General features: G+C 44.2%; 1 protein-coding gene across 4 annotated transcripts in view; it reads left to right on the forward strand.

The window, feature by feature from the left end:
• Positions 1-371: 371 nt before the first annotated feature.
• ergic2 (ERGIC and golgi 2) overlaps positions 372-20768 on the forward strand; it is an 84533-nt gene continuing 64136 nt past the window's right edge. Inside the window, exons 1-3 of one of the 4 annotated variants that reach the window (XM_068050608.1) lie at positions 372-705; positions 12120-12150; positions 14784-14883. The gene's annotated coding sequence lies outside the window, so the exon portion shown is untranslated. The remainder of the gene's footprint in view (positions 706-12119; positions 12151-14783; positions 14884-20768) is intronic. The other 3 variants (XM_068050607.1, XM_068050609.1, XM_068050610.1) reach the window with 3 other exon arrangements.

Raw genomic sequence — 20768 nt, forward strand, 5'->3', positions numbered from 1 at the left:
CACTCTTTCTTCCTATAAGATGCTCTTTAAAACCTACGGCTTTGACCAAACACCTATCCTAATGTCTCCTTTATAATAAAAGCAAAATACTGCTGATGCTGGAAATCTGAAATAAAAACAAATGCTGGAAATACTCAGCAGGTCTGGTAGCATCTGTGGAGAGCGAAGCAGTATTAACGGTTTCAGGTCTGTGGCCCTTCATCAGAACTGACAATTTTTGTCAGATTTCGATCCTATGCACAGCCTTCGGATGTTTCACTTGATTAAAAGCCCTGTCTAAATGCAACATGTCATCTCCTCTCTGGAAACAAGAATGCTCGGGGCCGGAAGTTACCTTCCCGGAAGAAGCAGCAAACGAGGAAGAGGGTTGGAGGTGAAAGGTCAGAGGTGATCGCGATCTTCGACTCTGTTCAGCGCGTCGGAGGTTTGGGGAGCTGAGTGACACACATGGCGTCTACTGATAGGCTCTGCCTGTGAGAAAGAGAGCGAGGGAAGCCAGCTGTGGGCACGGACTGGCCGCTGCAGGTACCGCCGACTGCTCAGATCCACGCTTACTGCGAGGTTTATGCGGCGCCGTATGAACCGACAGCACCGAGCGCCTTCCCTCAGGCTGTCCCAGAGCGCCTGGTCAGGCACAGGCACAGGCACAGGCACAGGCACTGGCACTCAGTCTGCCCAGGAACCTGCAAGTGTCCATCACTCCGAGTGAGTTCCGATTTTTCATGACATCTAACCTAGTGTGAGGTTTTATCTAAGCTTGGGGGGGGTCTGTCAGAGAAATACACTGCCATCCATTTATTTAAATTTACTTGCAATTGCCGTTGCTAGTTTCAATCGTAGAATATATATTATATATAAAATCATTTCCCTGATGGTATTGACAATACGTTTGTTTTCATATGGGGTCTTTGCTCATGCAGTTTGGGCACTCATTTCGTCCGTTTGCTGAAAGCACAGTATTACCACGCAGTCATTTCCCCCTTCAATCTTAGATTTCCTTTTTAAATGTTCCTTTTTGACACAAAAGGGGAAGTTTATTTAATATTGAGGTTATGGTGTCACAGGCTGTTTATTTTTGCTCTAACTTCGTGCATTTGAGTTGTTCAAAATAGTTCTTAAAACCATTAAGTGTCACACACTTGAGTGTTGAAATGGGTTTGCGATGTCCCGCTTTTCTTCAATCGTAACTCTCACTCCTAGTATTTTCCTTGTTCACCTTTTGTAATTTTATCTAGGATAATACTTGAACAGTTGGGAGGAGGGATTGCCGACTTGTATCTCAATCTTATTACAGTTTGTGCTTCCGTCTATGCATTAAAATTGCAGTTTGCTTTCGCAAGTAATACAGAATACTGTTCTCGTCTCCAAGTACGCTCTGAGGTTTTTTCCCCCCCTTCTCATCCTTTGCTAAATCTTGAGATTGTGGAAAGTTGTGCTTTTCGGTCCCCTGATGACTTAATGGTCAAATGCATTTACTGGTACAAAGCCAAAGTGAAAAATGATTTGGCATCAAAACACACACATTTGTTTTATGATATACCCAAATTACTGGCAATGTGAATGTTCTTGGAATTTGTGAGTAAATTTCAATTTTTTTATACTGTATAACAATGTGTAGTAATTGTTACGACCAACCGCTCAAGTCAAAATATACGATTCTGATTGTGCAGAAATGCACCAAAGGTTCAGTCCCGTCCCTCCACAGATCGCCTAACATATCATTTTAAACTTTCCAAATTAAAGAAAAACCCAGCCAAATTGTACCATTTATTTACCGCCGAATGAGACTAACCAAATCTGATGTCTTTAGATCAACAAATTAACTGGTATTAGAAAAACTAAATTCTTAAACACTACTAAGATATAAGCAACATCTAAAATAGAAAGGAATAGTGTCCTTGCAGATTTACACTCCTGTCGAAGTGGACTCTTCCAACGTGAAGCAGTCTAAGGTTTCTTGAAGTCCTCGCAGTGGTCCGATTGGGGGAAAAAAAGGTTCTTCAACAGTAGGACAGTCCGTAGTCTTAATTCAGCAGTTGAATTGATGCTCTTCTTTTCCAGCAATGAATTTCAACAATTAGGGCGGCGCAGTGGTTAGCACCGCAGCCTCACAGCTCCAGCGACCCGGGTTCAATTCTGGGTACTGCCTGTGTGGAGTTTGCAAGTTCTCCCTGTGTCTGCGTGGGTTTCCTCCGGGTGCTCCGGTTTCCTCCCACATGCCAAAGACTTGCAGGTTGCTAGGTTAATTGGCCATTATAAATTGCCCCTAGTATAGGTAGGGAAATATAGGGACAGGTGGGGATGTGGTAGGAATATGGGATTAGTGTAGGATTAGTATAGATGGGTGGTTGATGGTCGGCACAGACTCGGTGGGCCGAAGGGCCTGTTTCAGTGCTGTATCTCTAAAACTAAAAACAGTTCCGTAGTTAAAGGAATTTGGTTATTTTCTTTCAAGAAATTAATCTGGCTTGACATCAGAATTCTTAGAGTATAATAAATAGGGTTTAAATAAACCAAGAGAGAGTGCTCTTTTTCCTTCAGTATATGCTGGCTGACAGTCTCTGTTAACTGTGTCTCGAAAGCCAGTTTTTCAGCTAGTTTCAAATGTCAGTCGGCAACATTGTATCTCTCGATCCTCAGTTTTTGAGTGGCTGTATCCCGGGGCAACAAGAATGCATTCTTTGACTCAGTCTCTGGAGCTTGTTGCCTTAAAGCAGTACTGCTCCTTTTCCAGTCTTAAAGGCATACCGCATTCTTCCCGTTAAAAAAAAAACTACAGGATCATAACATTATATAGGATCTTTAACGTAGCAGAATGTCCTAAGTGCTTCACGGGAGCGTTATACAAAATTTGATAAGCCACTTAAGGAGATAAGGAGTTAGGTAATGGGCAGCAGAGTTTTGGATGACTTCAAGTTTACAGAGGGTAGAATGTGGGAGGCTGACCAGGAGTGCATTAGAGGGCAGTGAACTCGAGGAGAAAGAGCATGATGAATTGAGAGAGGGGTTGGAATCACCGAGGATGAGAGATCATGCAGTGCAGAGGCTAAAGGAGGGAAGCAGTGGAGATCTCCTCGTGAGAGAATTTTAATGGTACTTAAGTGGGTGATAGAGAACAAGGAGAGAGGGATGGCACAAGATGAGATGCTCAAAGGAGGAGAAAATGCCAGAGGAGCAGGGGGACAAAGTAAGGTGTGATTTGGTGATATGAGCCACACAAAGGTCTGTCTGGGGCAAGTGGTGGAAAGTATAACCAGTTTGGGAGGCTTCATTCAGGGAGAAGGTGTCATCACCTTGTTCCATCTAATATGTGTGCATGCACGGCCACGCAACAACCCAGAATTGCCACACAGGCCCCACACAAGTTGCCCCTTTAAGATGACACATGCGTGCAGCTGTGTAAATAAATTTAAAGGTAATGTGCACTTAAATTAATAGGCTGCGCACAACAAAAAAATTTAGAGGGGTCATTGGTCATCACTCCTCAGACAAGTTTCGTCAAGGCCATGATGTCAATACAGTCAGCCACAATGAACTCATAGACGGCAATGGCCTTGTTCACAAGTGAATGGACATTCTGGAGGGAGATGCAGAGAGGGGTGGGGATAGTTGATCCACTGGCAGAGTTCATGGGGTCAGCACTGGGTGGGGACAGGGAGGAGATGGACAGGATTAACCTCCTGCGTGTTCAGTTGGTAGGAAGTTTGGAGAGAGAATAGGATGGGGCATTGGGGTTGCTGTTCATAAGGAGGCAGTGAGAAGTGCCTCCATGGACCCTTCGCAGGATTCCAGAGCGGCACAGAGGGAAGCTGTGAGTTTATCTAAGATGGTGTCAAATCTGGGAAGGTGGCAGGAGTGTAGGAAGGTCGAGGAGTACTGAAAGGTTGGGGTGGGGATTTGAGAGGGCAGAGTACCCAAAATGAAAGGAGGCACAACAACAGGAGTCTAGGAAGGGTAAAGAGAAAAGAAGTAAAACAAAAAGTAGAAATAGAAGTGCTGGGCTCAGATCCAGAGTGGCAGCTAAAATGTGCATGTGAATGGGACACGGGGAAAATCAAGTTACATTGTTCCTGGTTACATAGCAATTATCAGGATATATATATTCTGGTAGTAAATGGGAAATAGAGAGGAGACAATAGGAGGGGGTCCAGAGTTAGTGTCCGAGGACCCCTGGTGGGATAAACTTGATGTCAGTTAGGTGGAGTCCTAATGGAGCATCGGCGAATGGTTGAAGTTTGGAGACAGTTGTGGAGGGTGAACGAAGTTCAGAAGCTATTTGACAGTTAGAATATCGGAAGACACACTGTTGGAGGTATTTCTGTGTGAATGAAGATCCAAGAGGTGTGCAGACTCGTTTGCAGGGCAGAACAAAAATAGTGGCAGAGTTGGATCAGATCCAGAGGCGGCAGAGAAATGTACTTTGGCCTTAGGAATGTGAAGCCCTAGCCAAGAACCAGACTGTAGCTGAACCTGAAAAACCAGTAGAACCAGTAGTCCAGTCACAGACCCAGCAGTTACTAGCAGCGGTAGGGGGAAAGGCTGTAAGCTGATCAAAGCTTCTTCAAAATGTAAGCAATTGGCAACACCTCAGAGACACTGCTGCTGACTCTTGAGGTGTAGGCCAGTGCAAAAGTGCAGTCTTAATGTCCGGAGAAGTTCGGGGATTTGGAAGCCAAATTTGAAAAGTGATCCAGTGCTCCTGAGCAAATGGTTGGGGCTGGTGATAGTTTAATCTAGCAGTTAACTTCTTGTTGCGGCTAAATTACATCCATTATTGGAGCCGGGGAGCTTAAACAGTGCAAGGGAGGCGACTATAGGAGAAAGGGCTAACGATAGCAGCAGATGGCCAAGGACAGAGGTGCACAGTCTGCAGCTCCCTTGGGAGATGTCCATCCAGGAGCCATCTTGGGACATAATACTTAATGTCAATAACACAGGTAGTTACGTTTTGTGAATGTCTGACTATATGCAGTGTACTGGCAAGGCAGCTTCAAGCTCTAGGCTCAGCAAGGCAATGTGTTTTGGTAGGTCCCACTTCTGGTTTCCTCTCCAGTCAGCTCTCAGTAGCCTAGGCGTGGGTGCGACTGATCAAGTGTGCATCTGCAGTCCCAAAATGGCTTTCGGGCTCTCCCAGATGGGTGCACATGTGCAGAAGGACTGATACGCTTTTACAAGTAATCACTCTGATAAAAGTAATGTGTGTTAAGTTAGCAGCTGCAGAGATGCAGTGGCGGTCGTTTAAAGAGGAAAGTGCTTCTATTTATATAGCTCACATATGCACCCAACTAGTTTGTACACAGTATGATCTGCTAAATGAGATGAATGACTAATGACTTGTTAATCTGTTTTGGTGATGTTTGGAGAGCAAAGGTAACTCCTGGCTTCTTTTGTTCATGATCAACTGTCTCCTTAAACCCTCCCCCCTCCACCCCCCCACTCTAATAACATGCAAGGACCTTATCACTAGGATTGAAACCATCTATTCAGCTGCATCTGCTGCATCCCATCTTCCCCTTGCCCAACAAGTTAAACCTCTTTTTCACATCTTTCTCTAATTTCTCTATTTCCCTCATGTCTTCTGCAAGCTCATCTTGTCCATGAGACCCATCTCCTGTTCCCTTAATCCCACTCTTATTAAACTGCTGACCGCATAAATTGCAGTGATTGAAAATGCAAGAACTCAACCTAAAGAGTTATAAAAATGGACGTTTCTTTTTAAAAAATGGACAATGTGCCTCAAAATGGCCAGCATAGATCAAAAGACCTGGCCTTGTATATTCAAACTTTCTTACCGTCTGACAAGGACAGAAGGATGCATTCCAAAGCTAAGAGGTGTCAATTATATCCATCCTGAACCTATCAAGAGACATTTTTGAATTGAATGGGTTCTTCTGAAACAAAGAAGGTATGAAGTAGCCACATCCTGGGCTATTGTCAGTCACCACAGGGAGGAAGATCTGTGTCTTCCAACAGAGGAAAGATGTGAGACTTTTAGCTTAAAAAGTAGTTCTCTGGAGAGAGAGAGAGAGAAAGAGAATCAGGACAAATATCACCAAAATCTGTCTCAGGTGGGAGAAAATCCAGCAAGAAGGTGCCCTGCTGTGAGTTCTACACTTCAGCTTGTGCAGTAGAAAACTGGAAGTGATCCCCGTACTTAGACTGAAATTTCAACCCAACAGAGAAATCTACAAGCAACCCAGGTCTGCAACTTTAAAGAGAAATTGACCTCTGAGAAGAATCAACAGGTTACCATGAACCCTGAAAACTTGCATTGCATCAAACCCCTTACTTTTTTTCCTCTCTATCTATCGTGTATGGGTGTGTGTGAGTGCGACCATTTCGGGAGTGAATATTGCGCACTAAATGGCTAATCGCTTTTAAACCTACAAGAAAACCCGTCACTGTCTGTTTATTTGACAAAACACAGAAGGGTTAAAACCCTAATAACAAAAACACTTGCTGCGGTCAGGTGGGAGTTGAACATCCAAACCCTCACCCCTCACCACGTGGCCGTAACATCACCCTGACTTCAAAGAAAAACAGCCTGGACCCCTTTGACCTTGCCAGCTACTATCTCATCCTTTTCCTCTCAATTTCTTAAACATTCTTTCACGTCCATAAATTTATGTTCATCTTTCAAGCAACTCCATCTTGAAATCTTTTCAATCAGGTCTTTGTCCCTATCACAGCACCGAAGCAGCACTAACCAAAGTTCAGATGACATTCTCTGCATCTTTAACTATGATGCATTAATCCCTTCTCGATTTCTCTGCAGCTTTTAACATTGTCAACCACAGTGTCCTCCTCCAGTGCCTTTCCTCCATTATGCAGGTCAGTAGGATTGCCATCACTTGGTTCAATTCTTACTTATTCAATCCATAGCTAGAGCATCTCCAGCAATAGATTTTCAGTTATCTCTGAAGTTCCTTGTTCCCCCATCTTCTCATCTATATGCTGCCACTAGACAGAATCATCCATAGACATATCGTCAACCGTTTCATGTACATTGATGACATCCAGCTGTGTTTCCGCTACCTCTCTTGATCCCCTCCGCTACCTCAGTGTAGTCAGACTGCTTACCTGACATCCATGCTGAATGTGATGTAATTTCCTCCAGTTCATCATTAGGAAGACTGAAGCCATCTTTGGTCCCTGCACAAATTCCACACCCCTGTTACCAATTTCATCCCTCCCCCTGACTGTTGTTGGAGGCTGAACCAGATTGTTTGCAGTCTCTGTGTCCTGTTCAGTCCCTGCCTGAGCTTTCAACCCCATATCACTGGCCTCCACCCCTGTTTCAGCCCATCTGCAGCTGTTGAAACCATCATCCATGCCTTTGTCATCTTCAGACTTGATTATTCCAATGCTTTTCTGAGTGGCCACCCATTGTTCACCCACTGTAAAATTTAACTAACCAAGAACTTTGCTGCCTGTGTCCTATCTTGCGCTTGCTCCCACTCACCGATCACCCTCGTCTTTGCTGACCTCAGTTCTGGAATGGACCTAGTTAACGGTCCTAGTGAATTGGAAGGTAACAAATATAACACCACTATTCAAAAAAGGAGGGAGAGGGAAAGCAGGAAACTATAGGCCAGTTAGCCTGACATCAGTTTAAGGGAAAATGCTGGATTCCCTTATTAAAGAACTTGTACAGGATATTTAGAAAATCATATTATGATTAGGCAGAGTCAACATGACTTTACAAAAGGGAAATTGTGTTTAACAAATCTGTTAAGAGTTTTTTGAGAATGCAACGAGCATGGTAGATAAAGGGGAACCAGTGGGTATGTATTTGCATGTTTAAAAGACATTTGATAAGGGCCACACAAAATGTATGGGGTTGGGGGTGATATATTAACATGGATAGAGGATTCGTTGAAGGACAGAAAATGAAAGATATAGAATAAAGGGTCATTTTCAGGGTGGCAGGCTGGTATTCGTGAGGTGCTGCAAGGATTAGTGCTGGGGCTTCAGCTGTGTACAATCTATATTAATGACTAGGGTGAAGGGACCAAGTGTAATGTTATCCAAGCTGCTGAGAATACAAAGCTAGTTTGGAAAGTAAGCTTTGAGGAGGACATAAGGAGTCTGCAAAGGGATATAGACCGGTTAAGTGAGTGGATGAGAAGGCAGCAGATGGAATCTAAAGTGGGGAAATATGAGATTATTCCATTTGTTAGGAAGAATAGAAAAACAGAGTCTTTTTAAATGGTGAGAAAATATTAAATGTTCATATATAGTGGAATTTGGATATCCTTGTACACTAAACACAAAGTTAATGCGCAGGTCTTGCTGCAGTTGTACAGGGCTTCGGTGAGCCCACACCTGGAGTACTGTGTGTAGTTTTGGTCTCCACATTTAAGGAAGGATAAATTTGCCTTAGCGGCAGTGCAGCAAAAGTCAGCTAGATTGATTCCTGGGTTGAGAGGGTTGGCAGATGAGGAGAGATTGAGTAGAATAGGCCTATACTTTCTGGAGTTTAGAAGAATGAGAATTACATCATTGAAATGTATAAAATTCTGAGAGGGCTTGATAGGGTAGATGCGGAGAGGCTATTCCCCAGCTGGAGACTCTAGAACTAGGGGGCATAGTCTAAGGATAATGGATCGACCAATTAGAGAGTGAGATGAGGAGAAATTTCCTCATTCAGAGAGTTGGGATTCTCTACCCCAAAGGGCTGTGGATGTTCAGTCACTGAGTATATTTAAGTCTGAGATTGATAAATATTTGGATTCTAAGTGAATCAAGGGATATGGGGATCGGGCCAAGGAAAGTGGTGTTGAAGTTGAAGATCAACCATGATCCCATTGAATGGCAGAGCTGGCACGAGGGGTCGTTTGGCCTACTCCTGCTCCTGTTTCTTATGTTCTTATATAGGTTGGCTCCTGGTCCACAATGCCTACACTTTAAACTTCTCATCCTTGTTTATTTTTATTTACAGATACAGCACTGAAACAGGCCCTTCGGCCCACCGAGTCTGTGCCGACCATCAACCACCCATCTATACTAATCCTACATTAATCCCATATTCTTACCACATCCCCACCTACCTATACTAGGGGCAATTTATAGTGGCCAATTTACCTATCAACCTGCAAGTCTTTGGCTGTGGGAGGAAACCGGAGCACCCGGCGAAAAACCACGTAGTCACAGGGAGAACTTGCAAACTCCGCACAGGCAATACCCAGAATTGAACTCGGGTCGCTGGAGCTGTGAGGCTGTGGTGCTAACCACTGCGCCAATGTGCCGCCCTTTTTCACACAGATTTTGCCCTTTTGTCAGCTTTAAATTGCCATCGTTTTTATGTTCTTCGTGTTAATTGTTTATTTGTGTTTAAATCAATTCATGGCCTCACCCCTCCCTATCACTATAAACTGCTGCAGCCCTGCACACCTGTCCCTGTTCCCAGAAGTCTCTGTTCCTCTGATTATGGCCTTTTGTACATCTCTCCGCCTACAATTGGAGACCATATTGTCAGTCTTTACAGTCCTATGCTCTGGATTTCACTTCCTATGCTTTGCCTCTCTTCTTTTTGACCATCCTTAAAGTTCTTCCTTTAACCAGACTATTAGTCACCCCTCGTAACACCTCCCTTGTTTCAGCTTCCATTTTTTTGCCTGCGTACAACAACAGCAACTTACATTTATATAGTGCTTTTAACGTAACAAAACATCCTAAGGTGCTTCACAGGAACATTATGAAACAAAGTATGACACTGAGCCACAAAAGGAGATAGTAGATCAGTTGACCAAAAGCTTGGTCAAAGAGGTAGGTTTTACGGAGTGTCTTAAAGGAGGAAAGCAAGGTGGAGAGGTGTAGGGAAGGTATTCCAGAGCTTGGGGCCTAGCCAACTGAAGGTGCAGCCACCAGTGGTGGAGCAATTAAAATCAGGGATGCACAAGAGGCCAGAAATAGAGGAGCGCAGATATCTTGGAAGGTTGTGAGGCTGGAGGAGATTACAGAGATAGGGAGGGGCGACACCAGGAGGGATTTAAAAACAAGGATGACAATTTTTAAAATCAAGATTCTTAAAATGAAGGGTCACTGACCCGAAACGTTAGCTCTGCTTCCCTTTCCACAGATGCTGCCAGACCTGCTGAGTGGTTCCAGCATTTCTTGTTTTTATTTCAGATTTCCAGCATCCGCAGTATTTTGCTTTTATTTAAAATCAAGACGTTGCTTGTCCGGGAGCCAATAATTGTCTTTGTGAAGTAACTTAATATTATGAATGCATGTTATTGTAATTGAAGAATGGTCATTGATCAGGACATAGGGAGAACTCACTTACTCTTTTTTGGCAAAAGTGCCATAGGGTCCTTTGCATCAACCTAACTAGGCTGACAGATTAATATTTAATCCAAAAGACGACACATGACAGTTCAGTACTCCCCAAGTACTGCACTATAGTGTCAGCTTGGTTATGTGCTCAAATCCTTATCTTGAGATAAAATTGCTGCCACTGAGCTAACCTGATACTTAATTTAGATCATATTTTGATCCTAAATTCAGTTTATATTTGGGTTCTTGACTTCATTTTCAGACTTTAAGCTCAGGTCATATTTTATATTGTTTGTAATTTGAAAATAATCTTCAACCAATTTCATGCAAGAATATTTTATCTTCAGATTTATTTAGGATAGTCAGTGGTGAAGGAACAGTGCTCAATATTCACCTCTCTGACAGCTGCCCACAGAGTTTTCTCGGACTTTTGTACATAGACGTGCTGTAATCAGGCGTCTGATCCAGCGTGGTGCCCTCCACAGGGAGTCTATGACATCTGAGTAGGAAAAGCAAAAGTGTGGCTCTTCAACCAATCAGATTGAAGAATCCTCACTGAACCACATAAAGATTGCACCAGATTTAAATCATGTACAGAAAGTGAAATAAAGATTGGAAAATACAGGTGGAATTGAGAAAAAAAAAAGTTAGAAAAAAAAAGTTTTTAAAACTCCAGTGCTAACTTCTGAAGGAATGAAACTCCACACTTGTGAAAAAACCTTTTTTAGGGCCAGGAGGTTGTTTGGCAGTAATGCGATTTAAAAAAAATTCACTTGCGCTGGAATATACCAGCCTTAAATATTTCTCGTGTCTATAGTGGGTAACTACTGGGCAAGTACCCTAAGTTCACTCCATTAGTCATTTCAATGCCGAGCCTATAGGCAAGGACTGTTGCAACATACTTTGTGGAGGAGCAGGGTATCTCTGACAACAAATTCCAGATTTCCATGTGCGGATGGCAGAAGTTACTGTTAGACTTTTTCCATTTTATCGGTGAGCAAAATCTGGACATTGTATAATACTTGTCCTTCTAAAACTGTATATCATCTGCGCAGTTTCACTAGAAATTTGCAATTAATTATACTTGAGTGTTTCTCCTAAGACTTTGCTTGCAGGCTGATAAGGTTTGGCACTTTTTTTATATAGATTGTTAACCGTGGAGCGGAGTCAACACCCCCTTGTCCACAGCTACAGTTACTGGCTTAGTACAAAGAGGGGAACTCAGTCCTTTCTTTAACTATCCATTTGCTTTATTCACGTTGTTGTTACAATGTAAGAATAAGGCTTATACACTTAGTTAGACAAAAACAAAGAACTCCCCTGAGTTATACAGTTAATAACAAAACTAGCTAGAATTCATAAGCACACCCAATAGGTTCTCTGACCTTTCCCTGTCCTAGTCACAGAATACAAAGGATATTTTCCAAAAAAGGGAGAGTTAACACTGGCCAGGCGTTCTGTTCTCTCTCTCTCTACGTCGTCGCCGCGTCGTTCACGCAGGGTCTTCCGCTTCCACGATGGTTGATCTCCAGAGTTTTCGCTGGCTCTATGCCCAAAAAGCTCTAATCTTATCGTGTTGCTTATCTCTCTCCAAATCTGAGCTGTGTCTTTCCGGTTGGCTTAAGTTTCCTCACCTCGTTCACAGCTTCTCTTAATTGGCCCAGGCCCAAAGACCCCGGTATCACACCGTGTCCAAATAAGGCCCTTTTCCTGTGTCCTGTTCTTTGTCTTGTCTCATAAAGTAATTAGTTCAAACTGGTTTTTAGGCCAGTGTCCGAGCTCCAGGTTACTACAGGTCAAACAATTCCAGCAGTTTCTAACTGATTCTGTGTTTCTTGCAGCCCCTGGCCAACAAGATCCAAGTGCCAACACGTGAGTGGGAGAGCGCAGTATAGGTGGGAATGAGGCGACATGTAATATGCATATGTGCTGAAGTCCATTAATGAGTCGGAGACTTGGGGAGTGAGTAGAGTCATAGAGAGATACAGCACCGAAACAGGCCCTTCAGCCCACCGAGTCCATGCCGACCATCAACCACCCATTTATACTAATCCTATATTAATCCCATTTTCCCTCTCACATCCCCACCTTCCCTCAATTCTTCTACCACCTACCTACACTAGGGGCAATTTTTTTACAGTGGCTAATTTACCTATCAACCTGCAAGTCTTTGGCATGTGGGAGGAAACCGGAGCACCTGGAGGAAACCCACGCAGTCACAGGGAGAACTTGCAAACTCCGCACAGGCAGTACCCAGAATTGAACCCGGGTCTGGAGCTGTGAGGCTGCAGTGCTAGCCACTGTGCCGTCCGTAGCAGTGAAGGTCAAGGCTGCTGATGGGAAGCCTGGGAGGAATTTAACACTTAGGAGGCTTGAAACACAGATTGAGCTCCTTCACAGAATGGCAGATGCAGGACCACTGTCAGCCTTGAAGCAAGTTTCATTAGGGAAAGGGCATTGGGAGAGAACCAACAGCAGGTGATAATTTGATGGTGGGGCATAAGGAACTGTCATTGTAAAAATTGATTTATTTTCCCCTCGTACCTGAATGGTACCAAAAATTCTTAAACAACCAATGAGAAATAGAAGCACTGAACCAATCAGAAATCAAGCTAGAAATACTAATTAAACTATTGAAACACTGAGTCAACTGGAGAACTGAGATGTGAACCTATAGGTCCAAAAATGTATTATGTAGATTTCATGTATAATTGTCAATGTCAGATTGCACCTCAATCCATTCAAAGCTATCCACCACATTCCACTGTGACTTGATGTTAGATTTCTCTTTCACTTTAATCACATAACTTGACTAAGTATAAATTCACCTAGCTTTAAGGAATTCAGATTGGTGTTGGTATGGAAAGGGAATTGTCACACTAGTAGGAAGTACTGTTCTGAAGTTGAGAAAAGCCAGGTTTATACAAACAAAGTGACTACTGACAACGCAGCCCCCGCTGACACCATCAGACCACTCCCAGAATCGCACAGAACAGACTCTTGCTACCACCTGGCTTGCCAGGACTAATTCATGCACGCGGGCAAACTAGTTGCTCGTCACTCCCAGCCTCGCCACTTCTCCCCACTCGGCTCCCTCCCACTCCTGGTCCCCGCTCCCTCCTGCTACTGGCCCCTGCTCCCTCCTGCAATTGCAGTCTTTTGTCCCCGCATGGAGGAAGCGTGGAAGAGAGCGAGTGACAAGATAGGCAGGGGAGGGAGACTGAGAGCGGGAGGAGGGAGCGGGGTAACGAGGGGGCGAGGCCACGGATTCTGTTCAGTTGCACACATAATCCCACACATGCAGCTATCCTGGCGCTCTTTTTAAAATGCTCACTGGTTTAAAATTTGGGTTTGTGTCCTGAAATAATCGTCAATAAGATTCATTAAACCACCTGTTGCGGGGACCAGAAGTGGCCGTTTTTGTGATAAATTGGGCAGCACCATCTTTGTTACTGGCAGCTACCAAAAACGTTGCAGACAGTGATGTTACAGTGCATCAGGCGGCATTTGCACATGTGCAAGTACTGCACCACCTAGTGGTTGCGTTGTCAGCAAACGTAGCCTTGTTCAAAATATGAACATTTATCTAGTCATGATGCCACTCCTAATTCCTTTCATCTCTTAGGGTATGAATATATGTGTTGGTGGTTCAGTTTTCTATGTGTGGGTGACTTTTTAATATATGAGCGATCACATTGATTTGTTATTTTAGGTATCCAATTTGTTAACTTGTGCATGTGTCCACTTCCCAGATCAAAAGGTTGGACAAACCTTGTTTGAAGTCACTTCAAACTGCCATTACTGTAATTAGTTGAATATTTATGCAGACTGTTTAAAGATGTTATTAGATTCAAACATGAAGGTAATTGTGGGAAATCATTTCCCAGAAATATCCCTTGTAGTATTTTGCTTAAAATGGTTTATATGCTGTTGTTTAGATGGTTGGGGATGCTAATATTCAATTTGGTGATGTCCACGGAATTTCTCCAAATGCATAACTTTCCCATCCAATTTACTGATTCTGTGCTACATAGGAGCAGGAGTAAGACATTCAGCCCATCGAGGTTGCCCCACCATTCAATACGATCATGGCTGATCATCCACTTCAATGCCTTTTTCCCCACAGTATCCTCATATCCTCTTATGTCATTGGTATTTAGAAATCTGTCAATTTCTGCTTTAAACATACTCAATGACTGAGCTTCACAGCCCTCTGGGGTAGAGAATTCCAAAGATTCACAACCCTCTGAGTAAAGAAATTTCTCCTCATCTCTGTCCTAAGTGGCTTCCCCCTTATTGTGAAATTGTGTCCCCTAATTCTAGACTCCCTAACCAGGGGAAACATCTTAGCTGCATCTACCCTGTCTATCCCTTTAAGTATTTTTTATTTATTTTATTTTTTTTATTTAGTGATACAGCACTGAAACAGGCCCTTCAGCCCACCGAGTCTGTACCGACCAAGAACCACCCATTTATACTAACAATTTATTTCTTTGAAACTCTAGAGAATACAGGCCCAGTTTCTTCAATCTCTCTTCATAAGACAGTCCCGCCAACCTGGGAACAAGTCTGGTGGACCTCTATGGCAGTAATATCCTTCCCAAGGTAAGGGGACCAAAACTGCAGTGAGTACTCCAGGTGTGGTCTAACCAAGGTTCTGTACAATTGAAGCAAGACTTCACTACTCCTGTACTCAAATGCTCTTGTGATCAAGACTAACATACCATTAGCCTTATTAATTGCTTGCTGCACCTGCATGTTAGCTTTAAGTGACTTATTGACAAGGACACCCAAGTCCCTTTGTAGATCCACTTCAATGCCTTTTTCCCTACTTTGTACACTTCCTAATCTCTTACCATTTAAGAAATACTCTGCACATCTGTTCCTCCTACCAAAGTGGATAACCTTACTTTTTTCCACATTATATTCCACCTGCCACATTCTTGCCTACTAACTAAGTCTGCCCAAATCCCCTTGAGGCCGCTTTGCATCTTCCTCACAACACACATTCCCACCTGGTTTTGTGTCATCCGCGAACTTGGAAATACCACATTTGGTCTGCACATCCAAATCATTGATATATATTGTGAATAGCTGGGGCGCAAGCACTGATCCCTGCGGTACCCTACTGGTCACAGCCTGCCAACGCGAGAATGACCTGTTTATTCCTGCTCTCTGCTTTCTGCCTGTTAACCAATCCTTAATCCATGCCAGTGTATCCCATATGCTTTAATTTTGCTAACCAACCTCCTGTGGGGGTCTTTATTTCGAGCCTTCTGAAATCCAAGTATACCACGTCCACCGACTCCCCTTTATCAATTCTGTTAGTACCATCCTCAAAAAAACTCCCAACGGGTTCATCAAATGTGATTTCCCATTCATAAATCCATGTTGACTATGCCCAATCAGATCATTATTATCCAAGTGTCCATTTATCACATCCTTTAAAATAGATTCTAGCATTTTCCCAACGACTGATGTAAGGCTAACAGGTCTGTAATTCCCTGTTTTCTTTCTCCCTCCCTTCTTAAATAGTGGGGTAACATTTGCTACCTTCCAATCTGCAGGAACTGCTCCAGAATCTATAGAATTTTGGAAGATGATCACCAATGCATACACTATCTCCATATCTCTTTCACACTCTGCGATGTAGAATATCAGGTCATGCGGACTTATCAACCTTCAGCCCCATTAATTTCTCCAATACAACCTTTTTAATAATACTAACTTACTTCAATTTCTCAATCTCCCTAATCTCTTAGATCTCTAATTCTGGAAGATTTCTTGTATCTTCCTCAGTGAAGACAGACACAAAGAAATCATTTAGCTTCTCTGCCATTTCTCTATTCCCCTTATAAATTCGCCTGACTCTGCCTGTAATGGACCCACATTTGTCTTTGCCAAATGCTTCCTATAAAAGCTTTTACAGTCCGTTTTTATATTTTTTGCTAGCTTACATTCATATTCTGTTCTCCCTTTCTTTATCAGTTTCTTCGTCCTCCTCTGCTGTATTCTAAAATCCTCCCAATCCTCAGGTTTACTACTATTCCTGGCAACTTTATAGACCTTTTCTTTGAATCTTATACAATCCTTAACTTTCTTTGTTATCCACGGCTGACTGCCTTTACTTTGGGGGTTTTTGTGCCTTGGAGGAATGTTCTCTAGTCGGTTCCTCAACATACTGCTCCAGAAACTCGTCCTCCACAGCATTAGTGCTCATTAGGTTTACCCAGTCTATATGCAGGTTGAATTCGCCCATAATTACTGTATTACCCATACTACATGCTTCTCTAATCTCCTGATTAATACCATGCCCAACAAACCACTACTGTTTGGCCTCTAAACAACCCCTACCAATGTTTGCTGCCCCTTGCTGTTTCTTAGCTCTTGTCGTTCCGATCTGAGATCCTCCCTTACTAATGTACTGATCCCATCCCTTATTAGTGCAACACCACCTCCTTTTCCTTTTTGTGTGTCCTACCTAAATGTTGAACATCCTTGAATATTCAGTTCCCAGTCTCGGTCACACTGTAGCCACTTTTCCGTAATGGCAATTGGATCATACCCATTTACCTCTATTTGTGCCTTTTAAATCATCTACCTTGTTGCGAATGCTGCCTGCATTCAGGTAAAGTGCCCTTAACCTTTGTCTTCTTGACATTGTTCTGTATTCTATGCTTAGTTGATGCTTGCCTTTGTTTTGCCTGCCTTCTAATGTCACTTCCTACTTTTCTACCACCTGTTATCAAGTTTACTTCCTTCCAATTTGAGCTACCCCTCAGGTTCCCACTCCTGCTGAGGCGGTGGCATAGTGGTATTGTCACTGGACTAGTAACCCAGAGACCCACGGTATTGCTCTGGAGGCATGGGTTCAAATCCCACCACAACAGAAGGTGGAATTTGAATTCAATTAATAATTATGGAATTTAAAAAAAAAAAAAGCTAGTCTAATGACGGCCATGAAACCATTGTCGATTGTTGTAAAAACCCATCTGGTTCACTAATGTCCTTTAGGGAAGGAAATCTGCTGTCCTTACCTGGTCTGGCCTACATATGACTCCAGACTCACAGCAATGTGGTTGACTCTTGCATGCCCTCTGAAATGGCCTAGCAAGCCACTCAGTTGTATCTAACCACTACGAAGTCAATGAAAAAGAATGAAACCGGACGGTCCACCCGGCATTGACCTAGGCACCGGAAACGTCAACAGCAAACCCAGTCCTGCCGACACTGCAAAGTCCTCCTTACTAACATCTGGGGGCTTGTGCCAAAGTTGGGAGAAACTGTCCCACAGACTAGTCAAGCAACCTCCTGACATAGTCATACTCACGGAATCGTACCTGACAGACAATGTCCCAGACACTGCCATCACCATCCCCGGGTATGTCCTGTCCCACTGGCAGGATAGACCCACCAGAGATAGCGGCACAGTGGTAGACAGTAGGGAGGGAGTTGCCCTGGGAGTCCTCAGCATCGACTCCGGACCCCGTGAAGTTTCATGGCATCAGGTCAAATATGGACAAGGAAACCTCCTGCTGATTACCACCTACTGCCCTCCCTCAGCTGATGAATCAGTACTCCTCCATGTTGAACAGCGCTTGGAGGAAGCACTGAGGGTTGCAAGTGCGCAGAATGTACCCTGGATGGGAGACTTCAATGTCCATCACCAAGTGTGGCTCGGCAGCACCAGTACTGGCCGAGTCCTAAAGGACATAGCTGCTAGACTGGGTCTGCGGCAGGTGGTGAGGAAACCAACACGAGGGAAAAACATACTTGACCTCGTCTTCACCAATCTGCCTGCCGCAAATGCATCTGTCCATGACAGTATCGTTAGGAGTGACCACTGCACAGTCCTTGTGGAGACAAAGTCCCGCCTTCACATTGAGGATACCCTCCATCGTGTTGTGTGGCACTACCACTGTGCTAAATGGGATAGATTTCGAACAGATCTAGCAATGCAAAACTGGGCATCCATGAGGTGCTGTGGGCCATCAGCAGCAGCAGAATTGTACTCGACCACAATCTGCAACCTCATGGCCTGGCATATCCCCCACTCTACCATTACCATCAAGCCAGGAGACCAACCCTGGTTCAATGAAAAGTACAGGAGGGCATGCCAGGAGCAGGAGCAGCACCAGGCATACCTCAAAATGAGGTGACAACCTTGTGAAGCTAGAACACAGGACTATCTGCGTGCCAAACTGCGTAAGCAGCATGCGATAGAGCTAAGTGATCCCATAACCAATGGATCAGATCTAAACTCTGCAGTCCTGCCACATCCAGCCGTGAATGGTGGTGGACAATTAAACAACTAACTGGAGGAGGTGGCTCCACAAATATCCCCATCCTCTATGATGGGGGAGCCCAGCACATCAGTGCGAAAGATAAGGCATATGCAACAATCTTCAGCCAGAGGTGTCGAGTTGATGCTCCATCTCGGCCTCCTCCTGCAGTCCCCAGCATCACAGATGCCAGACTTCAGCCAATTTGATTCACTCCGCGTGATATCAAGAAACGACTGAAGGCACTGGATACTGCAAAGGTTATATGGGCCCTGACAATATTCCGGCAATAGTACTGAAGACCTGTGTTCCAGAACTAGCTGCGCCCCTAGCCAAGCTGTTCCAGCACAGCAATAACACTGGCATCTACCCTGCAATGTGGAAAATTGCCCAGGTATGTCCTGTACCCAAAAAGCAGGACAAGTCCAACCCGGCCAATTACCACCCCATCAGCCTTCTCTCAATCATCAGTAAAGTGATGGAAGGTGTCATCAACAGTGCCATCAAGCGGCACTTGCTTAGCAGTGACCTGCTCAGTGACACTCAGTTTGGGTTCCGCCAGGGCCACTCAGCTCGTGACCTCATTACAGCCTTGGTTCAAACATGGACAAGAAAGCTGAACTCGAGGTGAGAGTGAGTGCCCTTGACATCAAGGCAGCATTTGACCGAGTATGGCATCAAGGAGCCCTAGCAAAACTGAAGTCAATGGGAATTGGGGGGAAAACTCTCCGCTGGTTGGAGTCATACCTAGCGCAAAGGAAGATGGTTGTGGTTGTTGGAGGTCAATCATCTGAGCTCCAGGACGTGTCTCCAGGAGGTCCTCAGGGTAGTGTCCTAGGCCCAACCATCTTCAGCTGCTCCTTCAATCATAAGGTCAGAAGTGGGGATGTTCTCTGATGATTGCACAATGTTCAGCACCATTCACAACTCCTCAGATACTGAAGCAGTCCGTGTAGAAATGCAGCAAGACCTGGACAATATCTAGGCTTGGGCTGATAAGTGGCAAGTAACATTCGCGCCACACAAGTGCCAGGCAATGACCATCTCCAACAAGAGAGAATTGAACCATCTCCCCTTGACATTCAACGGCATTACCATCGCTGAATCCCCCACTATCAACATCCTAGGGGCTACCATTGACCAGAAACTGAACTGGAGTAGCCATGTAAATACTGTGGCTACAAAAGCATGTCAGAGGCTATGAATCCTGCGGCAAGTAACTCACTTCCTGACTCCCCAAAGCCTGTCCACCATCTACAAGGCACAAGTCAGGAATGTGATGGAATACTCTCCACTTGCCTGGATGAATGCAGCACCAACAACACTCAAGAAGCTCGACACCATTCAGGACAAAGCAGCCCGCTTGATTGGAACCCCATCCACAAACATTTACTTCCTCCACCACCGATGCACAGTGGCAACAATGTGTACCATCTACAAGATGCACTGCAGCAATGCACCAAGGCTCCTTAGACAGCATCTTCCAAACCCGTGACCTCTACCAACTAGAAGGACAAGGGCAGCAGATGCATGGGAACACCACTACCTGCAAGTTCCCCTCCAAGTCACACACCATCCTGTCTTGGAACAATATCGCTGTTCCTTCACTGTCGCTGGGTCAAAATCCTGGAACTCCCTTCCTAACAGCACTGTGGGTGTAACTACCCAACATGGAGCTTCATGAAGGCAGCTCACCACCACCTTCTCAAGGGCAATTAGGGATGGGCAATAAACACTGGCCAAGCCAGCGACGCCCACGTCCCATTAATGAATAAATTTTTTTTTTAAAAAAGCTAGTTTATGCCCTCCCCAACAGCACTAGTAAATCTCCCTACGAGGATATTAGTCCCGGTCCTATTAAGATGTAGCTCATCCATCTTGTACAGGTCCCACCTCCCCCAGAACCGGTTCCAATGCCTCAGAAATCTGATTCCTCCCTCCTACACCAATTCTCCAGCGATGTGTTCAATTAGTCAGTCCTCGTATTCCTATGCTAACAAGCGCATGGCACTGGGAGTAATCTTGAGATTACTGCTTTGGAGATCCTACTTTTTAATTTCCTTCCTAACTCCCAGACAGCAAACCAGGAAGTAAAATGAACTGATTATCCTTCACTTTTTATAAATTTTACAGAGAGCAAAATAAATATTTGGGACGTGCACATGGGATTAAGGTAGAAGCTGAAATATCATAAACTTTAAAAAAAGG

The sequence above is a fragment of the Heterodontus francisci genome, chromosome 18 (genome assembly GCF_036365525.1).
Source record: "Heterodontus francisci isolate sHetFra1 chromosome 18, sHetFra1.hap1, whole genome shotgun sequence".
In the NCBI taxonomy this organism is placed as follows: domain Eukaryota; kingdom Metazoa; phylum Chordata; class Chondrichthyes; order Heterodontiformes; family Heterodontidae; genus Heterodontus; species Heterodontus francisci.